General features: G+C 45.4%; 1 long non-coding RNA gene and 74 other non-coding genes across 81 annotated transcripts; all 75 read right to left on the minus strand.

The window, feature by feature from the left end:
- Window positions 1-266: 266 nt before the first annotated feature.
- Window positions 267-338, minus strand: trnac-gca (transfer RNA cysteine (anticodon GCA)). The gene has a single exon. It is a non-coding gene; the product is annotated as a tRNA-Cys (tRNA).
- A 76-nt stretch (window positions 339-414) lies between these two features.
- On the minus strand, window positions 415-486 carry trnac-gca (transfer RNA cysteine (anticodon GCA)). The gene has a single exon. It is a non-coding gene; the product is annotated as a tRNA-Cys (tRNA).
- A 224-nt stretch (window positions 487-710) lies between these two features.
- On the minus strand, window positions 711-782 carry trnac-gca (transfer RNA cysteine (anticodon GCA)). Its single transcript has one exon. It is a non-coding gene; the product is annotated as a tRNA-Cys (tRNA).
- A 76-nt stretch (window positions 783-858) lies between these two features.
- Window positions 859-930, minus strand: trnac-gca (transfer RNA cysteine (anticodon GCA)). The gene has a single exon. It is a non-coding gene; the product is annotated as a tRNA-Cys (tRNA).
- A 76-nt stretch (window positions 931-1,006) lies between these two features.
- On the minus strand, window positions 1,007-1,078 carry trnac-gca (transfer RNA cysteine (anticodon GCA)). The gene has a single exon. It is a non-coding gene; the product is annotated as a tRNA-Cys (tRNA).
- A 671-nt stretch (window positions 1,079-1,749) lies between these two features.
- trnac-gca (transfer RNA cysteine (anticodon GCA)) lies at window positions 1,750-1,821 on the minus strand. The gene has a single exon. It is a non-coding gene; the product is annotated as a tRNA-Cys (tRNA).
- A 522-nt stretch (window positions 1,822-2,343) lies between these two features.
- trnac-gca (transfer RNA cysteine (anticodon GCA)) lies at window positions 2,344-2,415 on the minus strand. The gene has a single exon. It is a non-coding gene; the product is annotated as a tRNA-Cys (tRNA).
- Window positions 2,416-2,938: 523 nt separating this feature from the next.
- Window positions 2,939-3,010, minus strand: trnac-gca (transfer RNA cysteine (anticodon GCA)). The gene has a single exon. It is a non-coding gene; the product is annotated as a tRNA-Cys (tRNA).
- Window positions 3,011-3,086: 76 nt separating this feature from the next.
- Window positions 3,087-3,158, minus strand: trnac-gca (transfer RNA cysteine (anticodon GCA)). Its single transcript has one exon. It is a non-coding gene; the product is annotated as a tRNA-Cys (tRNA).
- A 359-nt stretch (window positions 3,159-3,517) lies between these two features.
- Window positions 3,518-3,589, minus strand: trnac-gca (transfer RNA cysteine (anticodon GCA)). Its single transcript has one exon. It is a non-coding gene; the product is annotated as a tRNA-Cys (tRNA).
- LOC127612708 (uncharacterized) lies at window positions 3,580-19,541 on the minus strand. Of its 7 annotated transcripts, none has more exons than XR_007965923.1 (3): window positions 18,670-18,799; window positions 6,222-6,964; window positions 3,580-3,694 (listed from the first exon to the last, which is right to left on the minus strand). It is a non-coding gene; the product is annotated as an uncharacterized LOC127612708 (long non-coding RNA). The 7 variants fall into 7 exon arrangements; XR_007965922.1 differs by lacking the exon at window positions 6,222-6,964 and adding an exon at window positions 15,848-16,590; XR_007965918.1 differs by lacking the exons at window positions 3,580-3,694; window positions 18,670-18,799 and adding exons at window positions 4,144-4,288; window positions 19,412-19,541.
- trnac-gca (transfer RNA cysteine (anticodon GCA)) lies at window positions 3,667-3,738 on the minus strand. The gene has a single exon. It is a non-coding gene; the product is annotated as a tRNA-Cys (tRNA).
- Window positions 3,815-3,886, minus strand: trnac-gca (transfer RNA cysteine (anticodon GCA)). Its single transcript has one exon. It is a non-coding gene; the product is annotated as a tRNA-Cys (tRNA).
- On the minus strand, window positions 4,112-4,183 carry trnac-gca (transfer RNA cysteine (anticodon GCA)). The gene has a single exon. It is a non-coding gene; the product is annotated as a tRNA-Cys (tRNA).
- On the minus strand, window positions 4,410-4,482 carry trnac-gca (transfer RNA cysteine (anticodon GCA)). The gene has a single exon. It is a non-coding gene; the product is annotated as a tRNA-Cys (tRNA).
- Window positions 4,707-4,778, minus strand: trnac-gca (transfer RNA cysteine (anticodon GCA)). The gene has a single exon. It is a non-coding gene; the product is annotated as a tRNA-Cys (tRNA).
- On the minus strand, window positions 4,855-4,926 carry trnac-gca (transfer RNA cysteine (anticodon GCA)). Its single transcript has one exon. It is a non-coding gene; the product is annotated as a tRNA-Cys (tRNA).
- trnac-gca (transfer RNA cysteine (anticodon GCA)) lies at window positions 5,004-5,075 on the minus strand. Its single transcript has one exon. It is a non-coding gene; the product is annotated as a tRNA-Cys (tRNA).
- Window positions 5,302-5,373, minus strand: trnac-gca (transfer RNA cysteine (anticodon GCA)). The gene has a single exon. It is a non-coding gene; the product is annotated as a tRNA-Cys (tRNA).
- On the minus strand, window positions 5,450-5,521 carry trnac-gca (transfer RNA cysteine (anticodon GCA)). The gene has a single exon. It is a non-coding gene; the product is annotated as a tRNA-Cys (tRNA).
- On the minus strand, window positions 5,747-5,818 carry trnac-gca (transfer RNA cysteine (anticodon GCA)). Its single transcript has one exon. It is a non-coding gene; the product is annotated as a tRNA-Cys (tRNA).
- Window positions 5,896-5,967, minus strand: trnac-gca (transfer RNA cysteine (anticodon GCA)). The gene has a single exon. It is a non-coding gene; the product is annotated as a tRNA-Cys (tRNA).
- On the minus strand, window positions 6,492-6,563 carry trnac-gca (transfer RNA cysteine (anticodon GCA)). The gene has a single exon. It is a non-coding gene; the product is annotated as a tRNA-Cys (tRNA).
- trnac-gca (transfer RNA cysteine (anticodon GCA)) lies at window positions 6,640-6,711 on the minus strand. The gene has a single exon. It is a non-coding gene; the product is annotated as a tRNA-Cys (tRNA).
- Window positions 6,788-6,859, minus strand: trnac-gca (transfer RNA cysteine (anticodon GCA)). The gene has a single exon. It is a non-coding gene; the product is annotated as a tRNA-Cys (tRNA).
- On the minus strand, window positions 6,937-7,008 carry trnac-gca (transfer RNA cysteine (anticodon GCA)). The gene has a single exon. It is a non-coding gene; the product is annotated as a tRNA-Cys (tRNA).
- On the minus strand, window positions 7,234-7,305 carry trnac-gca (transfer RNA cysteine (anticodon GCA)). The gene has a single exon. It is a non-coding gene; the product is annotated as a tRNA-Cys (tRNA).
- On the minus strand, window positions 7,382-7,453 carry trnar-gcg (transfer RNA arginine (anticodon GCG)). Its single transcript has one exon. It is a non-coding gene; the product is annotated as a tRNA-Arg (tRNA).
- trnac-gca (transfer RNA cysteine (anticodon GCA)) lies at window positions 7,679-7,750 on the minus strand. Its single transcript has one exon. It is a non-coding gene; the product is annotated as a tRNA-Cys (tRNA).
- Window positions 7,828-7,899, minus strand: trnac-gca (transfer RNA cysteine (anticodon GCA)). The gene has a single exon. It is a non-coding gene; the product is annotated as a tRNA-Cys (tRNA).
- On the minus strand, window positions 8,124-8,195 carry trnac-gca (transfer RNA cysteine (anticodon GCA)). Its single transcript has one exon. It is a non-coding gene; the product is annotated as a tRNA-Cys (tRNA).
- trnac-gca (transfer RNA cysteine (anticodon GCA)) lies at window positions 8,569-8,640 on the minus strand. The gene has a single exon. It is a non-coding gene; the product is annotated as a tRNA-Cys (tRNA).
- Window positions 8,866-8,937, minus strand: trnac-gca (transfer RNA cysteine (anticodon GCA)). Its single transcript has one exon. It is a non-coding gene; the product is annotated as a tRNA-Cys (tRNA).
- trnac-gca (transfer RNA cysteine (anticodon GCA)) lies at window positions 9,164-9,236 on the minus strand. The gene has a single exon. It is a non-coding gene; the product is annotated as a tRNA-Cys (tRNA).
- On the minus strand, window positions 9,313-9,384 carry trnac-gca (transfer RNA cysteine (anticodon GCA)). Its single transcript has one exon. It is a non-coding gene; the product is annotated as a tRNA-Cys (tRNA).
- Window positions 9,461-9,532, minus strand: trnac-gca (transfer RNA cysteine (anticodon GCA)). Its single transcript has one exon. It is a non-coding gene; the product is annotated as a tRNA-Cys (tRNA).
- trnac-gca (transfer RNA cysteine (anticodon GCA)) lies at window positions 9,743-9,814 on the minus strand. The gene has a single exon. It is a non-coding gene; the product is annotated as a tRNA-Cys (tRNA).
- On the minus strand, window positions 9,892-9,963 carry trnac-gca (transfer RNA cysteine (anticodon GCA)). Its single transcript has one exon. It is a non-coding gene; the product is annotated as a tRNA-Cys (tRNA).
- trnac-gca (transfer RNA cysteine (anticodon GCA)) lies at window positions 10,190-10,261 on the minus strand. Its single transcript has one exon. It is a non-coding gene; the product is annotated as a tRNA-Cys (tRNA).
- Window positions 10,338-10,409, minus strand: trnac-gca (transfer RNA cysteine (anticodon GCA)). The gene has a single exon. It is a non-coding gene; the product is annotated as a tRNA-Cys (tRNA).
- On the minus strand, window positions 10,487-10,558 carry trnac-gca (transfer RNA cysteine (anticodon GCA)). The gene has a single exon. It is a non-coding gene; the product is annotated as a tRNA-Cys (tRNA).
- trnac-gca (transfer RNA cysteine (anticodon GCA)) lies at window positions 10,784-10,855 on the minus strand. The gene has a single exon. It is a non-coding gene; the product is annotated as a tRNA-Cys (tRNA).
- trnar-gcg (transfer RNA arginine (anticodon GCG)) lies at window positions 10,932-11,003 on the minus strand. The gene has a single exon. It is a non-coding gene; the product is annotated as a tRNA-Arg (tRNA).
- Window positions 11,229-11,300, minus strand: trnac-gca (transfer RNA cysteine (anticodon GCA)). The gene has a single exon. It is a non-coding gene; the product is annotated as a tRNA-Cys (tRNA).
- Window positions 11,378-11,449, minus strand: trnac-gca (transfer RNA cysteine (anticodon GCA)). Its single transcript has one exon. It is a non-coding gene; the product is annotated as a tRNA-Cys (tRNA).
- trnac-gca (transfer RNA cysteine (anticodon GCA)) lies at window positions 11,674-11,745 on the minus strand. Its single transcript has one exon. It is a non-coding gene; the product is annotated as a tRNA-Cys (tRNA).
- On the minus strand, window positions 12,119-12,190 carry trnac-gca (transfer RNA cysteine (anticodon GCA)). The gene has a single exon. It is a non-coding gene; the product is annotated as a tRNA-Cys (tRNA).
- Window positions 12,416-12,487, minus strand: trnac-gca (transfer RNA cysteine (anticodon GCA)). Its single transcript has one exon. It is a non-coding gene; the product is annotated as a tRNA-Cys (tRNA).
- On the minus strand, window positions 12,714-12,786 carry trnac-gca (transfer RNA cysteine (anticodon GCA)). The gene has a single exon. It is a non-coding gene; the product is annotated as a tRNA-Cys (tRNA).
- On the minus strand, window positions 12,863-12,934 carry trnac-gca (transfer RNA cysteine (anticodon GCA)). Its single transcript has one exon. It is a non-coding gene; the product is annotated as a tRNA-Cys (tRNA).
- trnac-gca (transfer RNA cysteine (anticodon GCA)) lies at window positions 13,011-13,082 on the minus strand. Its single transcript has one exon. It is a non-coding gene; the product is annotated as a tRNA-Cys (tRNA).
- On the minus strand, window positions 13,293-13,364 carry trnac-gca (transfer RNA cysteine (anticodon GCA)). The gene has a single exon. It is a non-coding gene; the product is annotated as a tRNA-Cys (tRNA).
- Window positions 13,442-13,513, minus strand: trnac-gca (transfer RNA cysteine (anticodon GCA)). Its single transcript has one exon. It is a non-coding gene; the product is annotated as a tRNA-Cys (tRNA).
- Window positions 13,740-13,811, minus strand: trnac-gca (transfer RNA cysteine (anticodon GCA)). The gene has a single exon. It is a non-coding gene; the product is annotated as a tRNA-Cys (tRNA).
- Window positions 13,888-13,959, minus strand: trnac-gca (transfer RNA cysteine (anticodon GCA)). Its single transcript has one exon. It is a non-coding gene; the product is annotated as a tRNA-Cys (tRNA).
- Window positions 14,037-14,108, minus strand: trnac-gca (transfer RNA cysteine (anticodon GCA)). The gene has a single exon. It is a non-coding gene; the product is annotated as a tRNA-Cys (tRNA).
- On the minus strand, window positions 14,333-14,404 carry trnac-gca (transfer RNA cysteine (anticodon GCA)). Its single transcript has one exon. It is a non-coding gene; the product is annotated as a tRNA-Cys (tRNA).
- On the minus strand, window positions 14,631-14,703 carry trnac-gca (transfer RNA cysteine (anticodon GCA)). Its single transcript has one exon. It is a non-coding gene; the product is annotated as a tRNA-Cys (tRNA).
- On the minus strand, window positions 14,780-14,851 carry trnac-gca (transfer RNA cysteine (anticodon GCA)). Its single transcript has one exon. It is a non-coding gene; the product is annotated as a tRNA-Cys (tRNA).
- Window positions 14,928-14,999, minus strand: trnac-gca (transfer RNA cysteine (anticodon GCA)). The gene has a single exon. It is a non-coding gene; the product is annotated as a tRNA-Cys (tRNA).
- trnac-gca (transfer RNA cysteine (anticodon GCA)) lies at window positions 15,076-15,147 on the minus strand. The gene has a single exon. It is a non-coding gene; the product is annotated as a tRNA-Cys (tRNA).
- On the minus strand, window positions 15,225-15,296 carry trnac-gca (transfer RNA cysteine (anticodon GCA)). Its single transcript has one exon. It is a non-coding gene; the product is annotated as a tRNA-Cys (tRNA).
- Window positions 15,671-15,742, minus strand: trnac-gca (transfer RNA cysteine (anticodon GCA)). Its single transcript has one exon. It is a non-coding gene; the product is annotated as a tRNA-Cys (tRNA).
- On the minus strand, window positions 16,118-16,189 carry trnac-gca (transfer RNA cysteine (anticodon GCA)). Its single transcript has one exon. It is a non-coding gene; the product is annotated as a tRNA-Cys (tRNA).
- On the minus strand, window positions 16,266-16,337 carry trnac-gca (transfer RNA cysteine (anticodon GCA)). Its single transcript has one exon. It is a non-coding gene; the product is annotated as a tRNA-Cys (tRNA).
- Window positions 16,414-16,485, minus strand: trnac-gca (transfer RNA cysteine (anticodon GCA)). Its single transcript has one exon. It is a non-coding gene; the product is annotated as a tRNA-Cys (tRNA).
- trnac-gca (transfer RNA cysteine (anticodon GCA)) lies at window positions 16,563-16,634 on the minus strand. The gene has a single exon. It is a non-coding gene; the product is annotated as a tRNA-Cys (tRNA).
- trnac-gca (transfer RNA cysteine (anticodon GCA)) lies at window positions 16,860-16,931 on the minus strand. The gene has a single exon. It is a non-coding gene; the product is annotated as a tRNA-Cys (tRNA).
- Window positions 17,008-17,079, minus strand: trnac-gca (transfer RNA cysteine (anticodon GCA)). The gene has a single exon. It is a non-coding gene; the product is annotated as a tRNA-Cys (tRNA).
- Window positions 17,305-17,376, minus strand: trnac-gca (transfer RNA cysteine (anticodon GCA)). The gene has a single exon. It is a non-coding gene; the product is annotated as a tRNA-Cys (tRNA).
- Window positions 17,750-17,821, minus strand: trnac-gca (transfer RNA cysteine (anticodon GCA)). Its single transcript has one exon. It is a non-coding gene; the product is annotated as a tRNA-Cys (tRNA).
- trnac-gca (transfer RNA cysteine (anticodon GCA)) lies at window positions 18,197-18,268 on the minus strand. Its single transcript has one exon. It is a non-coding gene; the product is annotated as a tRNA-Cys (tRNA).
- On the minus strand, window positions 18,345-18,416 carry trnac-gca (transfer RNA cysteine (anticodon GCA)). Its single transcript has one exon. It is a non-coding gene; the product is annotated as a tRNA-Cys (tRNA).
- On the minus strand, window positions 18,493-18,564 carry trnac-gca (transfer RNA cysteine (anticodon GCA)). Its single transcript has one exon. It is a non-coding gene; the product is annotated as a tRNA-Cys (tRNA).
- On the minus strand, window positions 19,235-19,306 carry trnac-gca (transfer RNA cysteine (anticodon GCA)). Its single transcript has one exon. It is a non-coding gene; the product is annotated as a tRNA-Cys (tRNA).
- Window positions 19,542-21,064: the final 1,523 nt, after the last annotated feature.

Genomic DNA, 21,064 nt, shown 5'->3' on the forward strand with positions numbered 1-21,064 from the left:
CTTGATCTACAGTCAAATGCTCTGCCACTGAGCTACACCCGCCTTTTCTAGAACCCCCTTTCATATATTTAATGTATCAATAAAAGTGAAGCCGGCCCCAAAGTTTCAACTGAAGTAAAAGGGGGCGCCCAGATTTGAACTAGGGACATCTTGATCTGCAGTCAAACGCTCTGCCACTGAGCTACACCCCATTTTTCTAGAACCCCTTTCAGATATTTAATGTATCAATGAAGTGAAGCTAGCCCCAAAGTTTCAACTCAACTAAAAGGGGGCACCCAGACTTGAACTGGGGACCTCTTGATCTGCAGTCAAATGCTCTGCCACTGAGCTACACCCCCTTTTCTAGAACCCCCTTTCATATATTTAATGTATCAATGAAAGTGAAGCCGGCCCCAAAGTTTCAACTGAAGTAAAAGGGGGTGCCCAGATTTGAACTAGGGACCTCTTGATCTGCAGTCAAATGCTCTGCCACTGAGCTACACCCCCTTTTCTAGAACCCCCTTTCATATATTTAATGTATCAATGAAAGTGAAGCAAGCCCCAAAGTTTCAACTCAACTGAAAGGGGGCACCCAGACTTGAACTGGGGACCTCTTGATCTGCAGTCAAATGCTCTGCCACTGAGATACACCCCCTTTTCTAGAAATCCCTTCCATATATTTAATGTATCAATGAAAGTGAAGTTAGCCCCAAAGTTTCAACTCAACTAGAAGGGGGCACCCAGACTTGAACTGGGGACCTCTTGATCTGCAGTCAAATGCTCTGCCACTGAGCTACACCCCCTTTTCTAGAACCCCCTTCCATATATTTAATGTATCAATGAAAGTGAAGTTAGCCCCAAAGTTTCAACTCAACTAGAAGGGGGCACCCAGACTTGAACTGGGGACCTCTTGATCTGCAGTCAAATGCTCTGCCACTGAGCTACACCCCCTTTTCTAGAACCCCCTTTCATATATTTAATGCATCAATAAAAGTGAAGCCGGCCCCAAAGTTTCAACTGAAGTAAAAGGGGGTGCCCAGATTTGAACTAGGGACCTCTTGATCTGCAGTCAAATGCTCTGCCACTGAGCTACACCTCCCTTTTCTAGAAATCCCTTCCATATATTTAATGTATCAATAAAAGTGGAACCTGCCCCAAAGTTTCAACTCAACTAAAAGTGGCGCCCAGATTTGAGCTGGGGACCTCTTGATCTGCAGTCAAATGCTCTGCCACTGAGCTACACACCCCTTTTCTAGAACCCCCTTTCATATATTTAATGTATCAATGAAAGTGAAGTTAGCCCCAAAGTTTGAACTCAACTAGAAGGGGGCACCCAGACTTGAACTGGGGACATCTTGATCTGCAGTCAAATGCTATGCCACTAAACTACACCCCCCTTTTCTGGAACCCCCTTTCATATATTTAATGTATCAATAAAAGTGAAGCCGGCCCCAAAGCTTCAACTCAACTAAAAGGGGCGCCCAGATTTGAGCTGGGGACCTCTTGATCTGCAGTCAAATGCTCCGCCACTGAGCTACACACCACTTTTCTAGAACCCCCTTTTATATATTTAATGTTTCAATAAAAGTGAAGCCGGCCCCAAAGTCCCAACTGAACTAGAAGGGTGTACCCAGACTTCAATTGGGGACCTCTTGATCTGCTGTCAAATGCTCTGTCACTGAGTTACACCCCTCTTTTCTAGAGCCCCCTTTTATATATTTAATGTATCAATGAAAGTGAAACCAGCCCCAAAGTTTCAACTCAACTAGAAGGGGGCACCCAGACTTGAACTGGGGACCTCTTGATCTGCAGTCAAATGCTCTGCCACTGAGCTACACCCCCCTTTTCGAGAGCCCCCTTCCATATATTTAATGTATCAATGAAAGTGAAGCAAGCCCCAAAGTTTTAACTCAACTGAAAGGGGGCACCCAGACTTGAACTGGGGACCTCTTGATCTGCAGTCAAATGCTCTGCCACTGAGCTGCACCCCCTTTTCTCGAAATCCCTTCCATATATTTAATGTATCAATGAAAGTGAAGTTAGCCCCAAAGTTTCAACTCAACTAGAAGGGGGCACCCAGACTTGAAATGGGGACCTCTTGATCTGCAGTCAAATGCTCTGCCACTGAGCTACACCCCCCTTTTCTAGAGCCCCCTTTTACATATTTAATGTATCAATAAAAGTGAAGCCGGCCCCAAAGTTTCAACTGAACTAAAAGGGTCTACCCAGATTTGAACTCGGGACCTCTTGATCTGCAGTCAAATGCTCTGCCACTGAGCTACACCCCCTTTTCTAGACCCCCCTTTCATATATTTAATGCATCAATAAAAGTGAAGCCGGCCCCAAAGTTTCAACTGAAGTAAAAGGGGGTGCCCAGATTTGAACTAGGGACCTCTTGATCTGCAGTCAAATGCTCTGCCACTGAGCTACACCCCCCTTTTCTAGAAACCCCTTTCATATATTTAATGTATCAATAAAAGTGAAGCCGGCCCCAAAGCTTCAACTCAACTAGAAGGGGGCACCCAGACTTGAACTGGGGACCTCTTGATCTGCAGTCAAATGCTACGCCACTAAACTACACCCCCCTTTTCTGGAACCCCCTTTCATATATTTAATGTATCAATAAAAGTGAAGCCGGCCCCAAAGCTTCAACTCAACTAAAAGGGGCGCCCAGATTTGAGCTGGGGACCTCTTGATCTGCAGTCAAATGCTCCGCCACTGAGCTACACACCACTTTTCTAGAACCCCCTTTTATATATTTAATGTATCAATAAAAGTGAAGCCGGCCCCAAAGTCTCAACTCAACTGAAAGGGGGGACCCAGACTTGAACTGGGGACCTCCTGATCTGCAGTCAAATGCTCTGTCACTGAGATACACCCCCCTTTTCCAGAACCCCCTTTCATATATTTAATTGATCAATGAAAGTGAAACAAGCCCCAAAGTTTCAACTCAACTAAAAGGGGGCACCCAGACTTGAACTGGGGACCTCTTGATCTGCAGTCAAATGCTCTGCCACTGAGCTACACCCCCTTTTCTAGAACCCCCTTTCATATATTTAATGCATCAATAAAAGTGAAGCCGGCCCCAAAGTTTCAACTGAAGTAAAAGGGGGTGCCCAGATTTGAACTCGGGACCTCTTGATCTGCAGTCAAATGCTCTGCCACTGAGCTACACCCCCCTTTTCTAGAAACCCCTTTCATATATTTAATGTATCAACAAAAGTGGAACCTGCCCCAAAGTTTCAACTCATCTAAAAGGGGCGCCCAGATTTGAGCTGGGGACCTCTTGATCTGCAGTCAAATGCTCTGCCACTGAGCTACACACCCCTTTTCTAGAACCCCCTTTCATATATTTAATGTATCAATGAAAGTGAAGCAAGCCCCAAAGAATGGGGGCACCCAGACTTGAACTGGGGACCTCTTGATCTGCAGTCAAATGCTCTGCCACTGAGATACACCCCCTTTTCTAGAAATCCCTTCCATATATTTAATGTATCAATGAAAGTGAAGTTAGCCCCAAAGTTTCAACTCAACTAGAAGGGGGCACCCAGACTTGAACTGGGGACCTCTTGATCTGCAGTCAAATGCTCTGCCACTGAGCTACACCCCCCTTTTCTAGAGCCCCCTTCCATATATTTAATGTATCAATGAAAGTGAAGCTAGCCCCAAAGTTTCAACTCAACTAAAAGGTGGCACCCAGACTTGAACTGGGGACCTCTTGATCTGCAGTCAAATGCTCTGCCACTGAGCTACACCCCCTTTTCTAGAACCCCCTTCCATATATTTAATCTATCAATGAAAGTGAAGCCGGCCCTAAAGTTTCAACTGAACTAAAAGGGGGTGCCCAGATTTGAACTAGGGACCTCTTGATCTGCAGTCAAATGCTCTGCCACTGAGCTACACCCCCCTTTTCTAGAAACCCCTTTCATATATTTAATGTATCAACAAAAGTGGAACCTGCCCCAAAGTTTCAACTCAACTAAAAGGGGCGCCCAGATTTGAGCTGGGGAACTCTTGATCTGCAGTCAAATGCTCTGCCACTGAGCGACACACCCCTTTTATAGAACCCCCTTTCATATATTTAATGTATCAATGAAAGTGAAGCCAGACCCAAAGTTTCAACTCAAATAGAAGGGGGCACCCAGACTTGAACTGGGGACCTCTTGATCTGCAGTCAAATGCTCTGCCACTGAGCTACACTCCCCTTTTCTAGAACCCGCTTTCATATATTTAATGTATCAATAAAAGTGAAGCCGGCCCCAAAGTTTCAACTGAACTAAAAGGGTGCACCCAGATTTGAACTGGGGACCTCTTGATCTGCAGTCAAATGCTCTGTCACTGAGATACAAACCCCTTTTCTAGAACCCCCTTTCATATATTTAGTGTATCAATGAAAGTGAAGCCAGGCCCAAAGTTTCAACTCAACTGAAAGGGGGCACCCAGACTTGAACTGGGGACCTCTTGATCTGCAGTCAAATGCTCTGCCACTGAGCTACAACCCCCTTTTCTAGAGCCCCCTTCCATATATTTAATGTATCAATGAAAGTGAAGTTAGCCCCAAAGTTTCAACTCAACTGAAAAGGGGCACCCAGACTTGAACTTGGGACCTCTTGATCTGCAGTCAAATGCTCTGCCACTGAGCTACACCCCCTTTTCTAGAACCCCCGTCCATATATTTAATGTATCAATGAAAGTGAAGCCAGCCCCAAAGTTTCAACTCAAATAGAAGGGGGCACCCAGACTTGAACTGGGGACCTCTTGATCTGCAGTCAAATGCTCTGCCACTGAGCTACACCCCCTTTTCTAGAACCCCCTTTCGTATATTTAATGTATCAATAAAAGTGAAGCCGGCCCCAAAGTTTCAACTGAAGTAAAAGGGGGTGCCCAGATTTGAACTAGGGACCTCTTGATCTGCAGTCAAATGCTCTGCCACTGAGCTACACACCCTTTTTCTAGAACCCCCTTTCATATATTTAATGTATCAATGAAAGTGAAGCCAGACCCAAAGTTTCAACTCAAATAGAAGGGGGCACCCAGACTTGAACTGGGGACCTCTTGATCTGCAGTCAAATGCTCTGCCACTGAGCTACACTCCCCTTTTCTAGAACCCGCTTTCATATATTTAATGTATCAATAAAAGTGAAGCCGGCCCCAAAGTTTCAACTGAACTAAAAGGGTGCACCCAGATTTGAACTGGGGAACTCTTGATCTGCAGTCAAATGCTCTGTCACTGAGATACACCCCCCTTTTCTAGAACCCCCTTTCATATATTTAATTGATCAATGAAAGTGAAACAAGCCCCAAAGTTTCAACTCAACTAAAAGGGGGCACCCAGACTTGAACTGGGTACCTCTTGATCTGCAGTCAAATGCTCTGCCACTGAGCTACACCCCCTTTTCTAGAACCCCCTTTCATATATTTAATGCATCAATAAAAGTGAAGTCGGCCCCAAAGTTTCAACTGAAGTAAAAGGGGGTGCCCAGATTTGAACTAGGGACCTCTTGATCTGCAGTCAAATGCTCTGCCACTGAGCTACACCCCCCTTTTCTAGAAACCCCTTTCATATATTTAATGTATCAACAAAAGTGGAACCTGCCCCAAAGTTTCAACTCAACTAAAAGGGGCGCCCAGATTTGAGCTGGGGACCTCTTGATCTGCAGTCAAATGCTCTGCCACTGAGCTACACACCCCTTTTCTAGAACCCCCTTTCATATATTTAATGTATCAATGAAAGTGAAGCCAGACCCAAAGTTTCAACTCAAATAGAAGGGGGCACCCAGACTTGAACTGGGGACCTCTTGATCTGCAGTCAAATGCTCTGCCACTGAGCTACACCCCCCTTTTCTAGAACCCCCTTTCATATATTTAATGGATCAATGAAAGTGAAGCAAGCCCCAAAGTTTCAACTCAACTAAAAGGGGGCACCCAGACTTGAACTGGGGACCTCTTGATCTGCAGTCAAATGCTCTGCCACTGAGCTACACTCCCCTTTTCTAGAACCTGCTTTCATATATTTAATGTATCAATAAAAGTGAAGCCGGCCCCAAAGTTTCAACTGAACTAAAAGGGTGCACCCAGATTTGAACTGGGGACCTCTTGATCTGCAGTCAAATGCTCTGTCACTGAGATACAACCCCCTTTTCTAGAACCACTTTTCATATATTTAATGTATCAATAAAAGTGAAGCCGGCCCCAAAGTTTCAACTCAACTAAAAGGGTGCACCCAGATTTGAACTGGGGACCTCTTGATCTGCAGTCAAATGCTCTGTCACTGAGATACAACCCCCTTTTCTAGAACCCCCTTTCATATATTTAGTGTATCAATGAAAGTGAAGCCAGGCCCAAAGTTTCAACTCAACTGAAAGGGGGCACCCAGACTTGAACTGGGGACCTCTTGATCTGCAGTCAAATTCTCTGCCACTGAGCTACAACCCCCTTTTCTAGAGCCCCCTTCCATATATTTAATGTATCAATGAAAGTGAAGCAAGCCCCAAAGTTTCAACTCAACTGAAAGGGGGCACCCAGACTTGAACTGGGGACCTCTTGATCTGCAGTCAAATGCTCTGCCACTGAGCTACACCCCCTTTTCTAGAACCCCCTTCCATATATTTAATGTATCAATGAAAGTGAAGTTAGCCCCAAAGTTTCAACTCAACTGAAAGGGGGTACCCAGACTTGAACTGGGGACATCTTGATCTGCAGTCAAATGCTCTGCCACTGAGCTACACCCCCTTTTCTAGAACCCCCTTCCATATATTTAATGTATCAATGAAAGTGAAGCCAGCCCCAAAGTTTCAACTCAAATAGAAGGGGGCACCCAGACTTGAACTGGGGACCTCTTGATCTGCAGTCAAATGCTCTGCCACTGAGCTACACCCCCCTTTTCTAGAGCCCCCTTCCATATATTTAATGTATCAATGAAAGTGAAGTTGGCCCCAAGGTTTCAACTCAAATAGAAGGGGGCACCCAGACTTGAACTGGGGACCTCTTGATCTGCAGTCAAATGCTCTGCCACTGAGCGACACCCCCTTTTCTAGAACCCCCTTTCATATATTTAATGTATCAATAAAAGTGAAGCCGGCCCCAAAGTTTCAACTCAACTGAAAGGGGGCACCCAGACTTGAACTGGGGACCTCCTGATCTGCAGTCAAACGCTCTGTCACTGAGATACACCCCCCTTTTCCAGAACCCCCTTTCATATATTTAATTGATCAATGAAAGTGAAACAAGCCCCAAAGTTTCAACTCAACTAAAAGGGGGCACCCAGACTTGAACTGGGGACCTCTTGATCTGCAGTCAAATGCTCTGCCACTGAGCTACACCCCCTTTTCTAGAACCCCCTTTCATATATTTAATGCATCAATAAAAGTGAAGCCGGCCCCAAAGTTTCAACTGAAGTAAAAGGGGGTGCCCAGATTTGAACTCGGGACCTCTTGATCCGCAGTCAAATGCTCTGCCACTGAGCTACACCCCCCTTTTCTAGAAACCCCTTTCATATATTTAATGTATCAACAAAAGTGGAACCTGCCCCAAAGTTTCAACTCAACTAAAAGGGGCGCCCAGATTTGAGCTGGGGACCTCTTGATCTGCAGTCAAATGCTCTGCCACTGAGCTACACACCCCTTTTCTAGAACCCCCTTTCATATATTTAATGTATCAATGAAAGTGAAGCCAGACCCAAAGTTTCAACTCAAATAGAAGGGGGCACCCAGACTTGAACTGGGGACCTCTTGATCTGCAGTCAAATGCTCTGCCACTGAGCTACACCCCCCTTTTCTAGAACCCCCTTTCATATATTTAATGGATCAATGAAAGTGAAGCAAGCCCCAAAGTTTCAACTCAACTAAAAGGGGGCACCCAGACTTGAACTGGGGACCTCTTGATCTGCAGTCAAATGCTCTGCCACTGAGCTACACCCCCTTTTCTAGAACCCCTTTTCATATATTTAATGTATCAATAAAAGTGAAGCCGGCACCAAAGTTTCAACTGAAGTAAAATGGTGCGCCAAGATTTGAGCTAGGGACCTCTTCATTTGCAGTCAAATGCTCTGCCAGTGAGCTACACCCCATTTTTCTGGAGCCCCTTTCAGATATTTAATGTATCAATGAAAGTGAAGCTAGCCCCAAAGTTTCAACTCAACTGAAAGGGGGCACCCAGACTTGAACTGGGGACCTCTTGATCTGCAGTCAAATGCTCTGCCACTGAGCTACACTCCCCTTTTCTAGAACCCGCTTTCATATATTTAATGTATCAATAAAAGTGAAGCCGGCCCCAAAGTTTCAACTGAACTAAAAGGGTGCACCCAGATTTGAACTGGGGACCTCTTGATCTGCAGTCAAATGCTCTGTCACTGAGATACAACCCCCTTTTCTAGAACCCCCTTTCATATATTTAATGTATCAACAAAAGTGGAACCTGCCCCAAAGTTTCAACTGAACTAAAAGGGGCGCCCAGATTTGAGCTGGGGAACTCTTGATCTGCAGTCAAATGCTCTGCCACTGAGCTACACCCCCTTTTCTAGAACCCCCTTTCATATATTTAATGTATCAATGAAAGTGAAGCCGGCCCTAAAGTTTCAACTGAACTGAAAGGGGGTGCCCAGATTTGAACTAGGGACCTCTTGATCTGCAGTCAAATGCTCTGCCACTGAGCTACACCCCACTTTTCTAGAAACCCCTTTCATATATTTAATGTATCAACAAAAGTGGAACCTGCCCCAAAGTTTCAACTCAACTAAAAGGGGCGCCCAGATTTGAGCTGGGGAACTCTTGATCTGCAGTCAAATGCTCTGCCACTGAGCGACACACCCCTTTTATAGAACCCCCTTTCATATATTTAATGTATCAATGAAAGTGAAGCCAGACCCAAAGTTTCAACTCAAATAGAAGGGGGCACCCAGACTTGAACTGGGGACCTCTTGATCTGCAGTCAAATGCTCTGCCACTGAGCTACACTCCCCTTTTCTAGAACCCGCTTTCATATATTTAATGTATCAATAAAAGTGAAGCCGGCCCCAAAGTTTCAACTGAACTAAAAGGGTGCACCCAGATTTGAACTGGGGACCTCTTGATCTGCAGTCAAATGCTCTGTCACTGAGATACAACCCCCTTTTCTAGAACCCCCTTTCATATATTTAGTGTATCAATGAAAGTGAAGCCAGGCCCAAAGTTTCAACTCAACTGAAAGGGGGCACCCAGACTTGAACTGGGGACCTCTTGATCTGCAGTCAAATGCTCTGCCACTGAGCTACAACCCCCTTTTCTAGAGCCCCCTTCCATATATTTAATGTATCAATGAAAGTGAAGTTAGCCCCAAAGTTTCAACTCAAATGAAAAGGGGCACCCAGACTTGAACTGGGGACCTCTTGATCTGCAGTCAAATGCTCTGCCACTGAGCTACACCCCCTTTTCTAGAACCCCCGTCCATATATTTAATGTATCAATGAAAGTGAAGCCAGCCCCAAAGTTTCAACTCAAATAGAAGGGGGCACCCAGACTTGAACTGGGGACCTCTTGATCTGCAGTCAAATGCTCTGCCACTGAGCTACACCCCCCTTCCATATATTTAATGTATCAATGAAAGTGAAGTTATTCCCAAGGTTTCAACTCAAATAGAAGGGGGCACCCTGACTTGAACTGGGGACCTCTTGATCTGCAGTCAAATGCTCTGCCACTGAGCTACACCCCCTTTTCTAGAACCCCCTTTCGTATATTTAATGTATCAATAAAAGTGAAGCCGGCCCCAAAGTTTCAACTGAAGTAAAAGGGGGTGCCCAGATTTGAACTAGGGACCTCTTGATCTGCAGTCAAATGCTCTGCCACTGAGCTACACACCCTTTTTCTAGAACCCCCTTTCATATATTTAATGTATCAATGAAAGTGAAGCCAGACCCAAAGTTCCAACTCAAATAGAAGGGGGCACCCAGACTTGAACTGGGGACCTCTTGATCTGCAGTCAAATGCTCTGCCACTGAGCTACACTCCCCTTTTCTAGAACCCGCTTTCATATATTTAATGTATCAATAAAAGTGAAGCCGGCCCCAAAGTTTCAACTGAACTAAAAGGGTGCACCCAGATTTGAACTGGGGACCTCTTGATCTGCAGTCAAATGCTCTGTCACTGAGATACACCCCCCTTTTCTAGAACCCCCTTTCATATATTTAATTGATCAATGAAAGTGAAACAAGCCCCAAAGTTTCAACTCAACTAAAAGGGGGCACCCAGACTTGAACTGGGTACCTCTTGATCTGCAGTCAAATGCTCTGCCACTGAGCTACACCCCCTTTTCTAGAACCCCCTTTCATATATTTAATGCATCAATGAAAGTGAAGCCAGCCCCAAAGTTTCAACTCAAATAGAAGGGGGCACCCAGACTTGAACTGGGGACCTCTTGATCTGCAGTCAAATGCTCTGCCACTGAGCTACACCCCCCTTTTCTAGAGCCCCCTTCCATATATTTAATGTATCAATGAAAGTGAAGTTGGCCCCAAGGTTTCAACTCAAATAGAAGGGGGCACCCAGACTTGAACTGGGGACCTCTTGATCTGCAGTCAAATGCTCTGCCACTGAGCGACACCCCCTTTTCTAGAACCCCCTTTCATATATTTAATGTATCAATAAAAGTGAAGCCGGCCCCAAAGTTTCAACTCAACTGAAAGGGGGCACCCAGACTTGAACTGGGGACCTCCTGATCTGCAGTCAAACGCTCTGTCACTGAGATACACCCCCCTTTTCCAGAACCCCCTTTCATATATTTAATTGATCAATGAAAGTGAAACAAGCCCCAAAGTTTCAACTCAACTAAAAGGGGGCACCCAGACTTGAACTGGGGACCTCTTGATCTGCAGTCAAATGCTCTGCCACTGAGCTACACCCCCTTTTCTAGAACCCCCTTTCATATATTTAATGCATCAATAAAAGTGAAGCCGGCCCCAAAGTTTCAACTGAAGTAAAAGGGGGTGCCCAGATTTGAACTCGGGACCTCTTGATCCGCAGTCAAATGCTCTGCCACTGAGCTACACCCCCCTTTTCTAGAAACCCCTTTCATATATTTAATGTATCAACAAAAGTGGAACCTGCCCCAAAGTTTCAACTCAACTAAAAGGGGCGCCCAGATTTGAGCTGGGGACCTCTTGATCTGCAGTCAAATGCTCTGCCACTGAGCTACACACCCCTTTTCTAGAACCCCCTTTCATATATTTAATGTATCAATGAAAGTGAAGCCAGACCCAAAGTTTCAACTCAAATAGAAGGGGGCACCCAGACTTGAACTGGGGACCTCTTGATCTGCAGTCAAATGCTCTGCCACTGAGCTACACCCCCCTTTTCTAGAACCCCCTTTCATATATTTAATGGATCAATGAAAGTGAAGCAAGCCCCAAAGTTTCAACTCAACTAAAAGGGGGCACCCAGACTTGAACTGGGGACCTCTTGATCTGCAGTCAAATGCTCTGCCACTGAGCTACACCCCCTTTTCTAGAACCCCTTTTCATATATTTAATGTATCAATAAAAGTGAAGCCGGCACCAAAGTTTCAACTGAAGTAAAATGGTGCGCCAAGATTTGAGCTAGGGACCTCTTCATTTGCAGTCAAATGCTCTGCCAGTGAGCTACACCCCATTTTTCTGGAGCCCCTTTCAGATATTTAATGTATCAATGAAAGTGAAGCTAGCCCCAAAGTTTCAACTCAACTGAAAGGGGGCACCCAGACTTGAACTGGGGACCTCTTGATCTGCAGTCAAATGCTCTGCCACTGAGCTACACTCCCCTTTTCTAGAACCCGCTTTCATATATTTAATGTATCAATAAAAGTGAAGCCGGCCCCAAAGTTTCAACTGAACTAAAAGGGTGCACCCAGATTTGAACTGGGGACCTCTTGATCTGCAGTCAAATGCTCTGTCACTGAGATACAACCCCCTTTTCTAGAACCCCCTTTCATATATTTAATGTATCAACAAAAGTGGAACCTGCCCCAAAGTTTCAACTGAACTAAAAGGGGCGCCCAGATTTGAGCTGGGGAACTCTTGATCTGCAGTCAAATGCTCTGCCACTGAGCTACACCCCCTTTTCTAGAACCCCCTTTCATATATTTAATGTATCAATGAAAGTGAAGCCGGCCCTAAAGTTTCAACTGAACTGAAAGGGGGTGCCCAGATTTGAACTAGGGACCTCTTGATCTGCAGTCAAATGCTCTGCCACTGAGCTACACCCCACTTTTCTAGAAACCCCTTTCATATATTTAATGTATCAACAAAAGTGGAACCTGCCCCAAAGTTTCAACTCAACTAAAAGGGGCGCCCAGATTTGAGCTGGGGAACTCTTGATCTGCAGTCAAATGCTCTGCCACTGAGCGACACACCCCTTTTATAGAACCCCCTTTCATATATTTAATGTATCAATGAAAGTGAAGCCAGACCCAAAGTTTCAACTCAAATAGAAGGGGGCACCCAGACTTGAACTGGGGACCTCTTGATCTGCAGTCAAATGCTCTGCCACTGAGCTACACTCCCCTTTTCTAGAACCCGCTTTCATATATTTAATGTATCAATAAAAGTGAAGCCGGCCCCAAAGTTTCAACTGAACTAAAAGGGTGCACCCAGATTTGAACTGGGGACCTCTTGATCTGCAGTCAAATGCTCTGTCACTGAGATACAACCCCCTTTTCTAGAACCCCCTTTCATATATTTAGTGTATCAATGAAAGTGAAGCCAGGCCCAAAGTTTCAACTCAACTGAAAGGGGGCACCCAGACTTGAACTGGGGACCTCTTGATCTGCAGTCAAATGCTCTGCCACTGAGCTACAACCCCCTTTTCTAGAGCCCCCTTCCATATATTTAATGTATCAATGAAAGTGAAGTTAGCCCCAAAGTTTCAACTCAAATGAAAAGGGGCACCCAGACTTGAACTGGGGACCTCTTGATCTGCAGTCAAATGCTCTGCCACTGAGCTACACCCCCTTTTCTAGAACCCCCGTCCATATATTTAATGTATCAATGAAAGTGAAGCCAGCCCCAAAGTTTCAACTCAAATAGAAGGGGGCACCCAGACTTGAACTGGGGACCTCTTGATCTGCAGTCAAATGCTCTGCCACTGAGCTACACCCCCCTTCCATATATTTAATGTATCAATGAAAGTGAAGTTATTCCCAAGGTTTCAACTCAAATAGAAGGGGGCACCCTGACTTGAACTGGGGACCTCTTGATCTGCAGTCAAATGCTCTGCCACTGAGCTACACCCCCTTTTCTAGAACCCCCTTTCGTATATTTAATGTATCAATAAAAGTGAAGCCGGCCCCAAAGTTTCAACTGAAGTAAAAGGGGGTGCCCAGATTTGAACTAGGGACCTCTTGATCTGCAGTCAAATGCTCTGCCACTGAGCTACACACCCTTTTTCTAGAACCCCCTTTCATATATTTAATGTATCAATGAAAGTGAAGCCAGACCCAAAGTTCCAACTCAAATAGAAGGGGGCACCCAGACTTGAACTGGGGACCTCTTGATCTGCAGTCAAATGCTCTGCCACTGAGCTACACTCCCCTTTTCTAGAACCCGCTTTCATATATTTAATGTATCAATAAAAGTGAAGCCGGCCCCAAAGTTTCAACTGAACTAAAAGGGTGCACCCAGATTTGAACTGGGGACCTCTTGATCTGCAGTCAAATGCTCTGTCACTGAGATACACCCCCCTTTTCTAGAACCCCCTTTCATATATTTAATTGATCAATGAAAGTGAAACAAGCCCCAAAGTTTCAACTCAACTAAAAGGGGGCACCCAGACTTGAACTGGGTACCTCTTGATCTGCAGTCAAATGCTCTGCCACTGAGCTACACCCCCTTTTCTAGAACCCCCTTTCATATATTTAATGCATCAATGAAAGTGAAGCCAGACCCAAAGTTTCAACTCAAATAGAAGGGGGCACCCAGACTTGAACTGGGGACCTCTTGATCTGCAGTCAAATGCTCTGCCACTGAGCTACACCCCCCTTTTCTAGAACCCCCTTTCATATATTTAATGGATCAATGAAAGTGAAGCAAGCCCCAAAGTTTCAACTCAACTAAAAGGGGGCACCCAGACTTGAACTGGGGACCTCTTGATCTGCAGTCAAATGCTCTGCCACTGAGCTACACCCCCTTTTCTAGAACCCCTTTTCATATATTTAATGTATCAATAAAAGTGAAGCCGGCACCAAAGTTTCAACTGAAGTAAAAGGGTGCGCCAAGATTTGAGCTCGGGACCTCTTCATTTGCAGTCAAATGCTCTGCCAGTGAGCTACACCCCATTTTTCTGGAGCCCCTTTCAGATATTTAATGTATCAATGAAAGTGAAGCTAGCCCCAAAGTTTCAACTCAACTGAAAGGGGGCACCCAGACTTGAACTGGGGACCTCTTGATCTGCAGTCAAATGCTCTGCCACTGAGCTACACTCCCCTTTTCTAGAACCCGCTTTCATATATTTAATGTATCAATAAAAGTGAAGCCGGCCCCAAAGTTTCAACTGAACTAAAAGGGTGCACCCAGATTTGAACTGGGGACCTCTTGATCTGCAGTCAAATGCTCTGTCACTGAGATACAACCCCCTTTTCTAGAACCCCCTTTCATATATTTAGTGTATCAATGAAAGTGAAGCCAGGCCCAAAGTTTCAACTCAACTGAAAGGGGGCACCCAGACTTGAACTGGGGACCTCTTGATCTGCAGTCAAATGCTCTGCCACTGAGCTACAACCCCCTTTTCTAGAGCCCCCTTCCATATATTTAATGTATCAATGAAAGTGAAGCCAGCCCCAAAGTTTCAACTCAACTGAAAGGGGGCACCCAGACTTGAACTGGGGACCTCTTGATCTGCAGTCAAATGCTCTGCCACTGAGCTACACCCCCTTTGCTAGAACCCCCTTCCATATATTTAATGTATCAATGAAAGTGAAGTTAGCCCCAAAGCTTCAACTCAACTGAAAGGGGGTACCCAGACTTGAACTGGGGACCTCTTGATCTGCAGTCAAATGCTCTGCCACTGAGCTACACCCCCTTTTATAGAACCCCCTTCCATATAATTATTGTATGAATGAAAGTGAAGCCAGACCCAAAGTTTCAACTCAAATAGAAGGGGGCACCCAGACTTGAACTGGGGACCTCTTGATCTGCAGTCAAATGCTCTGCCACTGAGCTACACCCCCCTTTTCTAGAACCCCCTTTCATATATTTAATGGATCAATGAAAGTGAAGCAAGCCCCAAAGTTTCAACTCAACTAAAAGGGGGCACCCAGACTTGAACTGGGGACCTCTTGATCTGCAGTCAAATGCTCTGCCACTGAGCTACACTCCCCGTTTCTAGAACCTGCTTTCATATATTTAATGTATCAATAAAAGTGAAGCCGGCCCCAAAGTTTCAACTGAACTAAAAGGGTGCACCCAGATTTGAACTGGGGACCTCTTGATCTGCAGTCAAATGCTCTGTCACTGAGATACAACCCCCTTTTCTAGAACCCCTTTTCATATATTTAATGTATCAATAAAAGTGAAGCCGGCCCCAAAGTTTCAACTGAAGTAAAAGGGTGCGCCAAGATTTGAGCTAGGGACCTCTTTATTTGCAGTCAAATGCTCTGCCAGTGAGCTACACCCCATTTTTCTGGAGCCCCTTTCAGATATTTAATGTATCAATGAAAGTGAAGCTAGCCCCAAAGTTTCAACTCAACTAAAAGGGGGCACCCAGACTTGAACTGGGGACCTCTTGATCTGCAGTCAAATGCTCTGCCACTGAGCTACACTCCCCTTTTCTAGAACCCGCTTTCATATATTTAATGTATCAATAAAAGTGAAGCCGGCCCCAAAGTTTCAACTCAACTAAAAGGGTGCACCCAGATTTGAACTGGGGACCTCTTGATCTGCAGTCAAATGCTCTGTCACTGAGATACAACCCCCTTTTCTAGAACCCCCTTTCATATATTTAGTGTATCAATGAAAGTGAAGCCAGGCCCAAAGTTTCAACTCAACTGAAAGGGGGCACCCAGACTTGAACTGGGGACCTCTTGATCTGCAGTCAAATTCTCTGCCACTGAGCTACAACCCCCTTTTCTAGAGCCCCCTTCCATATATTTAATGTATCAATGAAAGTGAAGCAAGCCCCAAAGTTTCAACTCAACTGAAAGGGGGCACCCAGACTTGAACTGGGGACCTCTTGATCTGCAGTCAAATGCTCTGCCACTGAGCTACACCCCCTTTTCTAGAACCCCCTTCCATATATTTAATGTATCAATGAAAGTGAAGTTAGCCCCAAAGTTTCAACTCAACTGAAAGGGGGTACCCAGACTTGAACTGGGGACATCTTGATCTGCAGTCAAATGCTCTGCCACTGAGCTACACCCCCTTTTCTAGAACCCCCTTCCATATATTTAATGTATCAATGAAAGTGAAGCCAGCCCCAAAGTTTCAACTCAAATAGAAGGGGGCACCCAGACTTGAACTGGGGACCTCTTGATCTGCAGTCAAATGCTCTGCCACTGAGCTACACCCCCCTTTTCTAGAGCCCCCTTCCATATATTTAATGTATCAATGAAAGTGAAGTTGGCCCCAAGGTTTCAACTCAAATAGAAGGGGGCACCCAGACTTGAACTGGGGACCTCTTGATCTGCAGTCAAATGCTCTGCCACTGAGCGACACCCCCTTTTCTAGAACCCCCTTTCATATATTTAATGTATCAATAAAAGTGAAGCCGGCCCCAAAGTTTCAACTCAACTGAAAGGGGGCACCCAGACTTGAACTGGGGACCTCCTGATCTGCAGTCAAATGCTCTGTCACTGAGATACACCCCCCTTTTCCAGAACCCCCTTTCATATATTTAATTGATCAATGAAAGTGAAACAAGCCCCAAAGTTTCAACTCAACTAAAAGGGGGCACCCAGACTTGAACTGGGGACCTCTTGATCTGCAGTCAAATGCTCTGCCACTGAGCTACACCCCCTTTTCTAGAACCCCCTTTCATATATTTAATGCATCAATAAAAGTGAAGCCGGCCCCAAAGTTTCAACTGAAGTAAAAGGGGGTGCCCAGATTTGAACTCGGGATCTCTTGATCTGCAGTCAAATGCTCTGCCACTGAGCTACACCCCCCTTTTCTAGAAACCCCTTTCATATATTTAATGTATCAACAAAAGTGGAACCTGCCCCAAAGTTTCAACTCAACTAAAAGGGGCGCCCAGATTTGAGCTGGGGACCTCTTGATCTGCAGTCAAATGCTCTGCCACTGAGCTACACACGCCTTTTCTAGAACCCCCTTTCATATATTTAATGTATCAATGAAAGTGAAGCCAGACCCAAAGTTTCAACTCAAATAGAAGGGGGCACCCAGACTTGAACTGGGGACCTCTTGATCTGCAGTCAAATGCTCTGCCACTGAGCTACACCCCCCTTTTCTAGAACCCCCTTTCATATATTTAATGGATCAATGAAAGTGAAGCAAGCCCCAAAGTTTCAACTCAACTAAAAGGGGGCACCCAGACTTGAACTGGGGACCTCTTGATCTGCAGTCAAATGCTCTGCCACTGAGCTACACCCCGTTTTCTAGAACCCCTTTTCATATATTTAATGTATCAATAAAAGTGAAGCCGGCACCAAAGTTTCAACTGAAGTAAAAGGGTGCGCCAAGATTTGAGCTAGGGACCTCTTCATTTGCAGTCAAATGCTCTGCCAGTGAGCTACACCCCATTTTTCTGGAGCCCCTTTCAGATATTTAATGTATCAATGAAAGTGAAGCTAGCCCCAAAGTTTCAACTCAACTGAAAGGGGGCACCCAGACTTGAACTGGGGACCTCTTGATCTGCAGTCAAATGCTCTGCCACTGAGCTACACTCCCCTTTTCTCGAACCCGCTTTCATATATTTAATGTATCAATAAAAGTGAAGCCGGCCCCAAAGTTTCAACTGAACTAAAAGGGTGCACCCAGATTTGAACTGGGGACCTCTTGATCTGCAGTCAAATGCTCTGTCACTGAGATACAACCCCCTTTTCTAGAACCCCCTTTCATATATTTAGTGTATCAATGAAAGTGAAGCCAGGCCCAAAGTTTCAACTCAACTGAAAGGGGGCACCCAGACTTGAACTGGGGACCTCTTGATCTGCAGTCAAATGCTCTGCCACTGAGCTACAACCCCCTTTTCTAGAGCCCCCTTCCATATATTTAATGTATCAATGAAAGTGAAGCCAGCCCCAAAGTTTCAACTCAACTGAAAGGGGGCACCCAGACTTGAACTGGGGACCTCTTGATCTGCAGTCAAATGCTCTGCCACTGAGCTACACCCCCTTTGCTAGAACCCCCTTCCATATATTTAATGTATCAATGAAAGTGAAGTTAGCCCCAAAGCTTCAACTCAACTGAAAGGGGGTACCCAGACTTGAACTGGGGACCTCTTGATCTGCAGTCAAATGCTCTGCCACTGAGCTACACCCCCTTTTCTAGAACCCCCTTCCATATATTTAATGTATCAATGAAAGTGAAGCCAGCCCCAAAGTTTCAACTCAAATAGAAGGGGGCACCCAGACTTGAACTGGGGACCTCTTGATCTGCAGTCAAATGCTCTGCCACTGAGCTACACCCCCCTTTTCTAGAGCACCCTTCCATATATTTAATGTATCAATGAAAGTGAAGTTAGCCCCAAGGTTTCAACTCAAATAGAAGGGGGCACCTAGACTTGAACTGGGGACCTCTTGATCTGCAGTCAAATGCTCTGCCACTGAGCTACACCCCCTTTTCTAGAACCCCCTTTCATATATTTAATGTATCAATAAAAGTGAAGCCGGCCCCAAAGTTTCAACTGAAGTAAAAGGGGGTGCCCAGATTTGAACTAGATACCTCTTGATCTGCAGTCAAATGCTCTGCCACTGAGCTACACCCCCTTTTCTAGAAATCCCTTCCATATATTTAATGTATCAATGAAAGTGAAGCAAGCCCCAAAGTTTCAACTCAACTGAAAGGGGGCACCCAGACTTGAACTGGGGACCTCTTGATCTGCAGTCAAATGCTCTGCCACTGAGATACACCCCCTTTTCTAGAAATCCCTTCCATATATTTAATGTATCAATGAAAGTGAAGTTAGCCCCAAAGTTTCAACTCAACTAGAAGGGGGCACCCAGACTTGAACTGGGGACCTCTTGATCTGCAGTCAAATGCTCTGCCACTGAGCTAGCCCCCCCTTTTCTAGAGCCCCCTTCCATATATTTAATGTATCAATGAAAGTGAAGCTAGCCCCAAAGTTTCAACTCAACTAAAAGGTGGCACCCAGACTTGAACTGGGGACCTCTTGATCTGCAGTCAAATGCTCTGCCACTGAGCTACACCCCCCTTTTCTAGAGCACCCTTCCATATATTTAATGTATCAATGAAAGTGAAGTTAGCCCCAAGGTTTCAACTCAAATAGAAGGGGGCACCTAGACTTGAACTGGGGACCTCTTGATCTGCAGTCAAATGCTCTGCCACTGAGCTACACCCCCTTTTCTAGAACCCCCTTTCATATATTTAATGTATCAATAAAAGTGAAGCCGGCCCCAAAGTTTCAACTGAAGTAAAAGGGGGTGCCCAGATTTGAACTAGATACCTCTTGATCTGCAGTCAAATGCTCTGCCACTGAGCTACACCCCCTTTTCTAGAAATCCCTTCCATATATTTAATGTATCAATGAAAGTGAAGCAAGCCCCAAAGTTTCAACTCAACTGAAAGGGGGCACCCAGACTTGAACTGGGGACCTCTTGATCTGCAGTCAAATGCTCTGCCACTGAGATACACCCCCTTTTCTAGAAATCCCTTCCATATATTTAATGTATCAATGAAAGTGAAGTTAGCCCCAAAGTTTCAACTCAACTAGAAGGGGGCACCCAGACTTGAACTGGGGACCTCTTGATCTGCAGTCAAATGCTCTGCCACTGAGCTAGCCCCCCCTTTTCTAGAGCCCCCTTCCATATATTTAATGTATCAATGAAAGTGAAGCTAGCCCCAAAGTTTCAACTCAACTAAAAGGTGGCACCCAGACTTGAACTGGGGACCTCTTGATCTGCAGTCAAATGCTCTGCCACTGAGCTACATCCCCTTTTCTAGAACCCCCTTCCAATATATTTAATGTATCAATGAAAGTGAAGCCGGCCCCAAAGTTTCAACTGAACTAAAAGGGTGTACCCAGATTTGAACTGGGGAATTCTTGATCTGCAGTCGAATGCTCTGCTACTGAGCTACACCCCAAAACTCACAGATGAGACAAAAAAAACCTGAAAGGGTAACCAGATTCAAACATATCCGGTCATGCTCTGCCACTGTGCTACACTCACCTTTGTAAAACAACGCATTTCATTTTGACAGCTAGCCAAACCCAATCTGAACCGAACGACCCATCTGAAAGTGGCTGTCCCAGTGATGCCATGATGTCACCTCATTGAAACGAGTGAGAGCGTGTTTCGGTGTGTGTGCGTGTGTGTGTGTGTGTGTGTGTGTGTGTGTGTGTGTGTGTGTGTGCGCGTGTGTGTGCAAACACTGCTTCCCTCCATTAGCTCGTAGCAGACAGCGTCGCATTGTTTCCGAGCCAAAAGCACCACATCAGTCCTCCCAAACGACGCCCCGCACATCCTCCGCTCCCAAAGCGGCCACAATGAGGCAGAAATCCTCCCTTTGGATGAGGACAGAGAGGGATTTTTCTGGCCCTCCCAGTTCCCAGCATGCTAATACTTGGTATGAGACCTTTACTAATTGGCGTCTTTGGAAAAGAGAGCACCAGAAAGGGCTTGAAAATGAGAGATTTGTCTTTTCACCATGTTACATGACATAAATCCGCTCCTGTCGAGCTGTAGCCTCCTCATTGGATGTCAAGGCTGTGCAGTGGAACCGTAAAAGTTGAACCTTGCCCAAGGTGATCTAATTTCAATGAATTTGATGAATTCCTTTCTTAGAGTCTGAAATAAAATCATATTTTTGTTTGCTTATTCATGGTGGCAAGTGCTTCATTACCACGCTGTTGAATCATACTTCAGCGTGTGGATCCGTGCATGTGGTCAGCGTGTGGATCCGTGCATGTGGCGCATGCAGTGGACAGAACGCCAACCACCATCGCATCAC

The sequence above is a fragment of the Hippocampus zosterae genome, chromosome 13, assembly GCF_025434085.1.
Source record: "Hippocampus zosterae strain Florida chromosome 13, ASM2543408v3, whole genome shotgun sequence".
Classification (NCBI taxonomy): domain Eukaryota; kingdom Metazoa; phylum Chordata; class Actinopteri; order Syngnathiformes; family Syngnathidae; genus Hippocampus; species Hippocampus zosterae.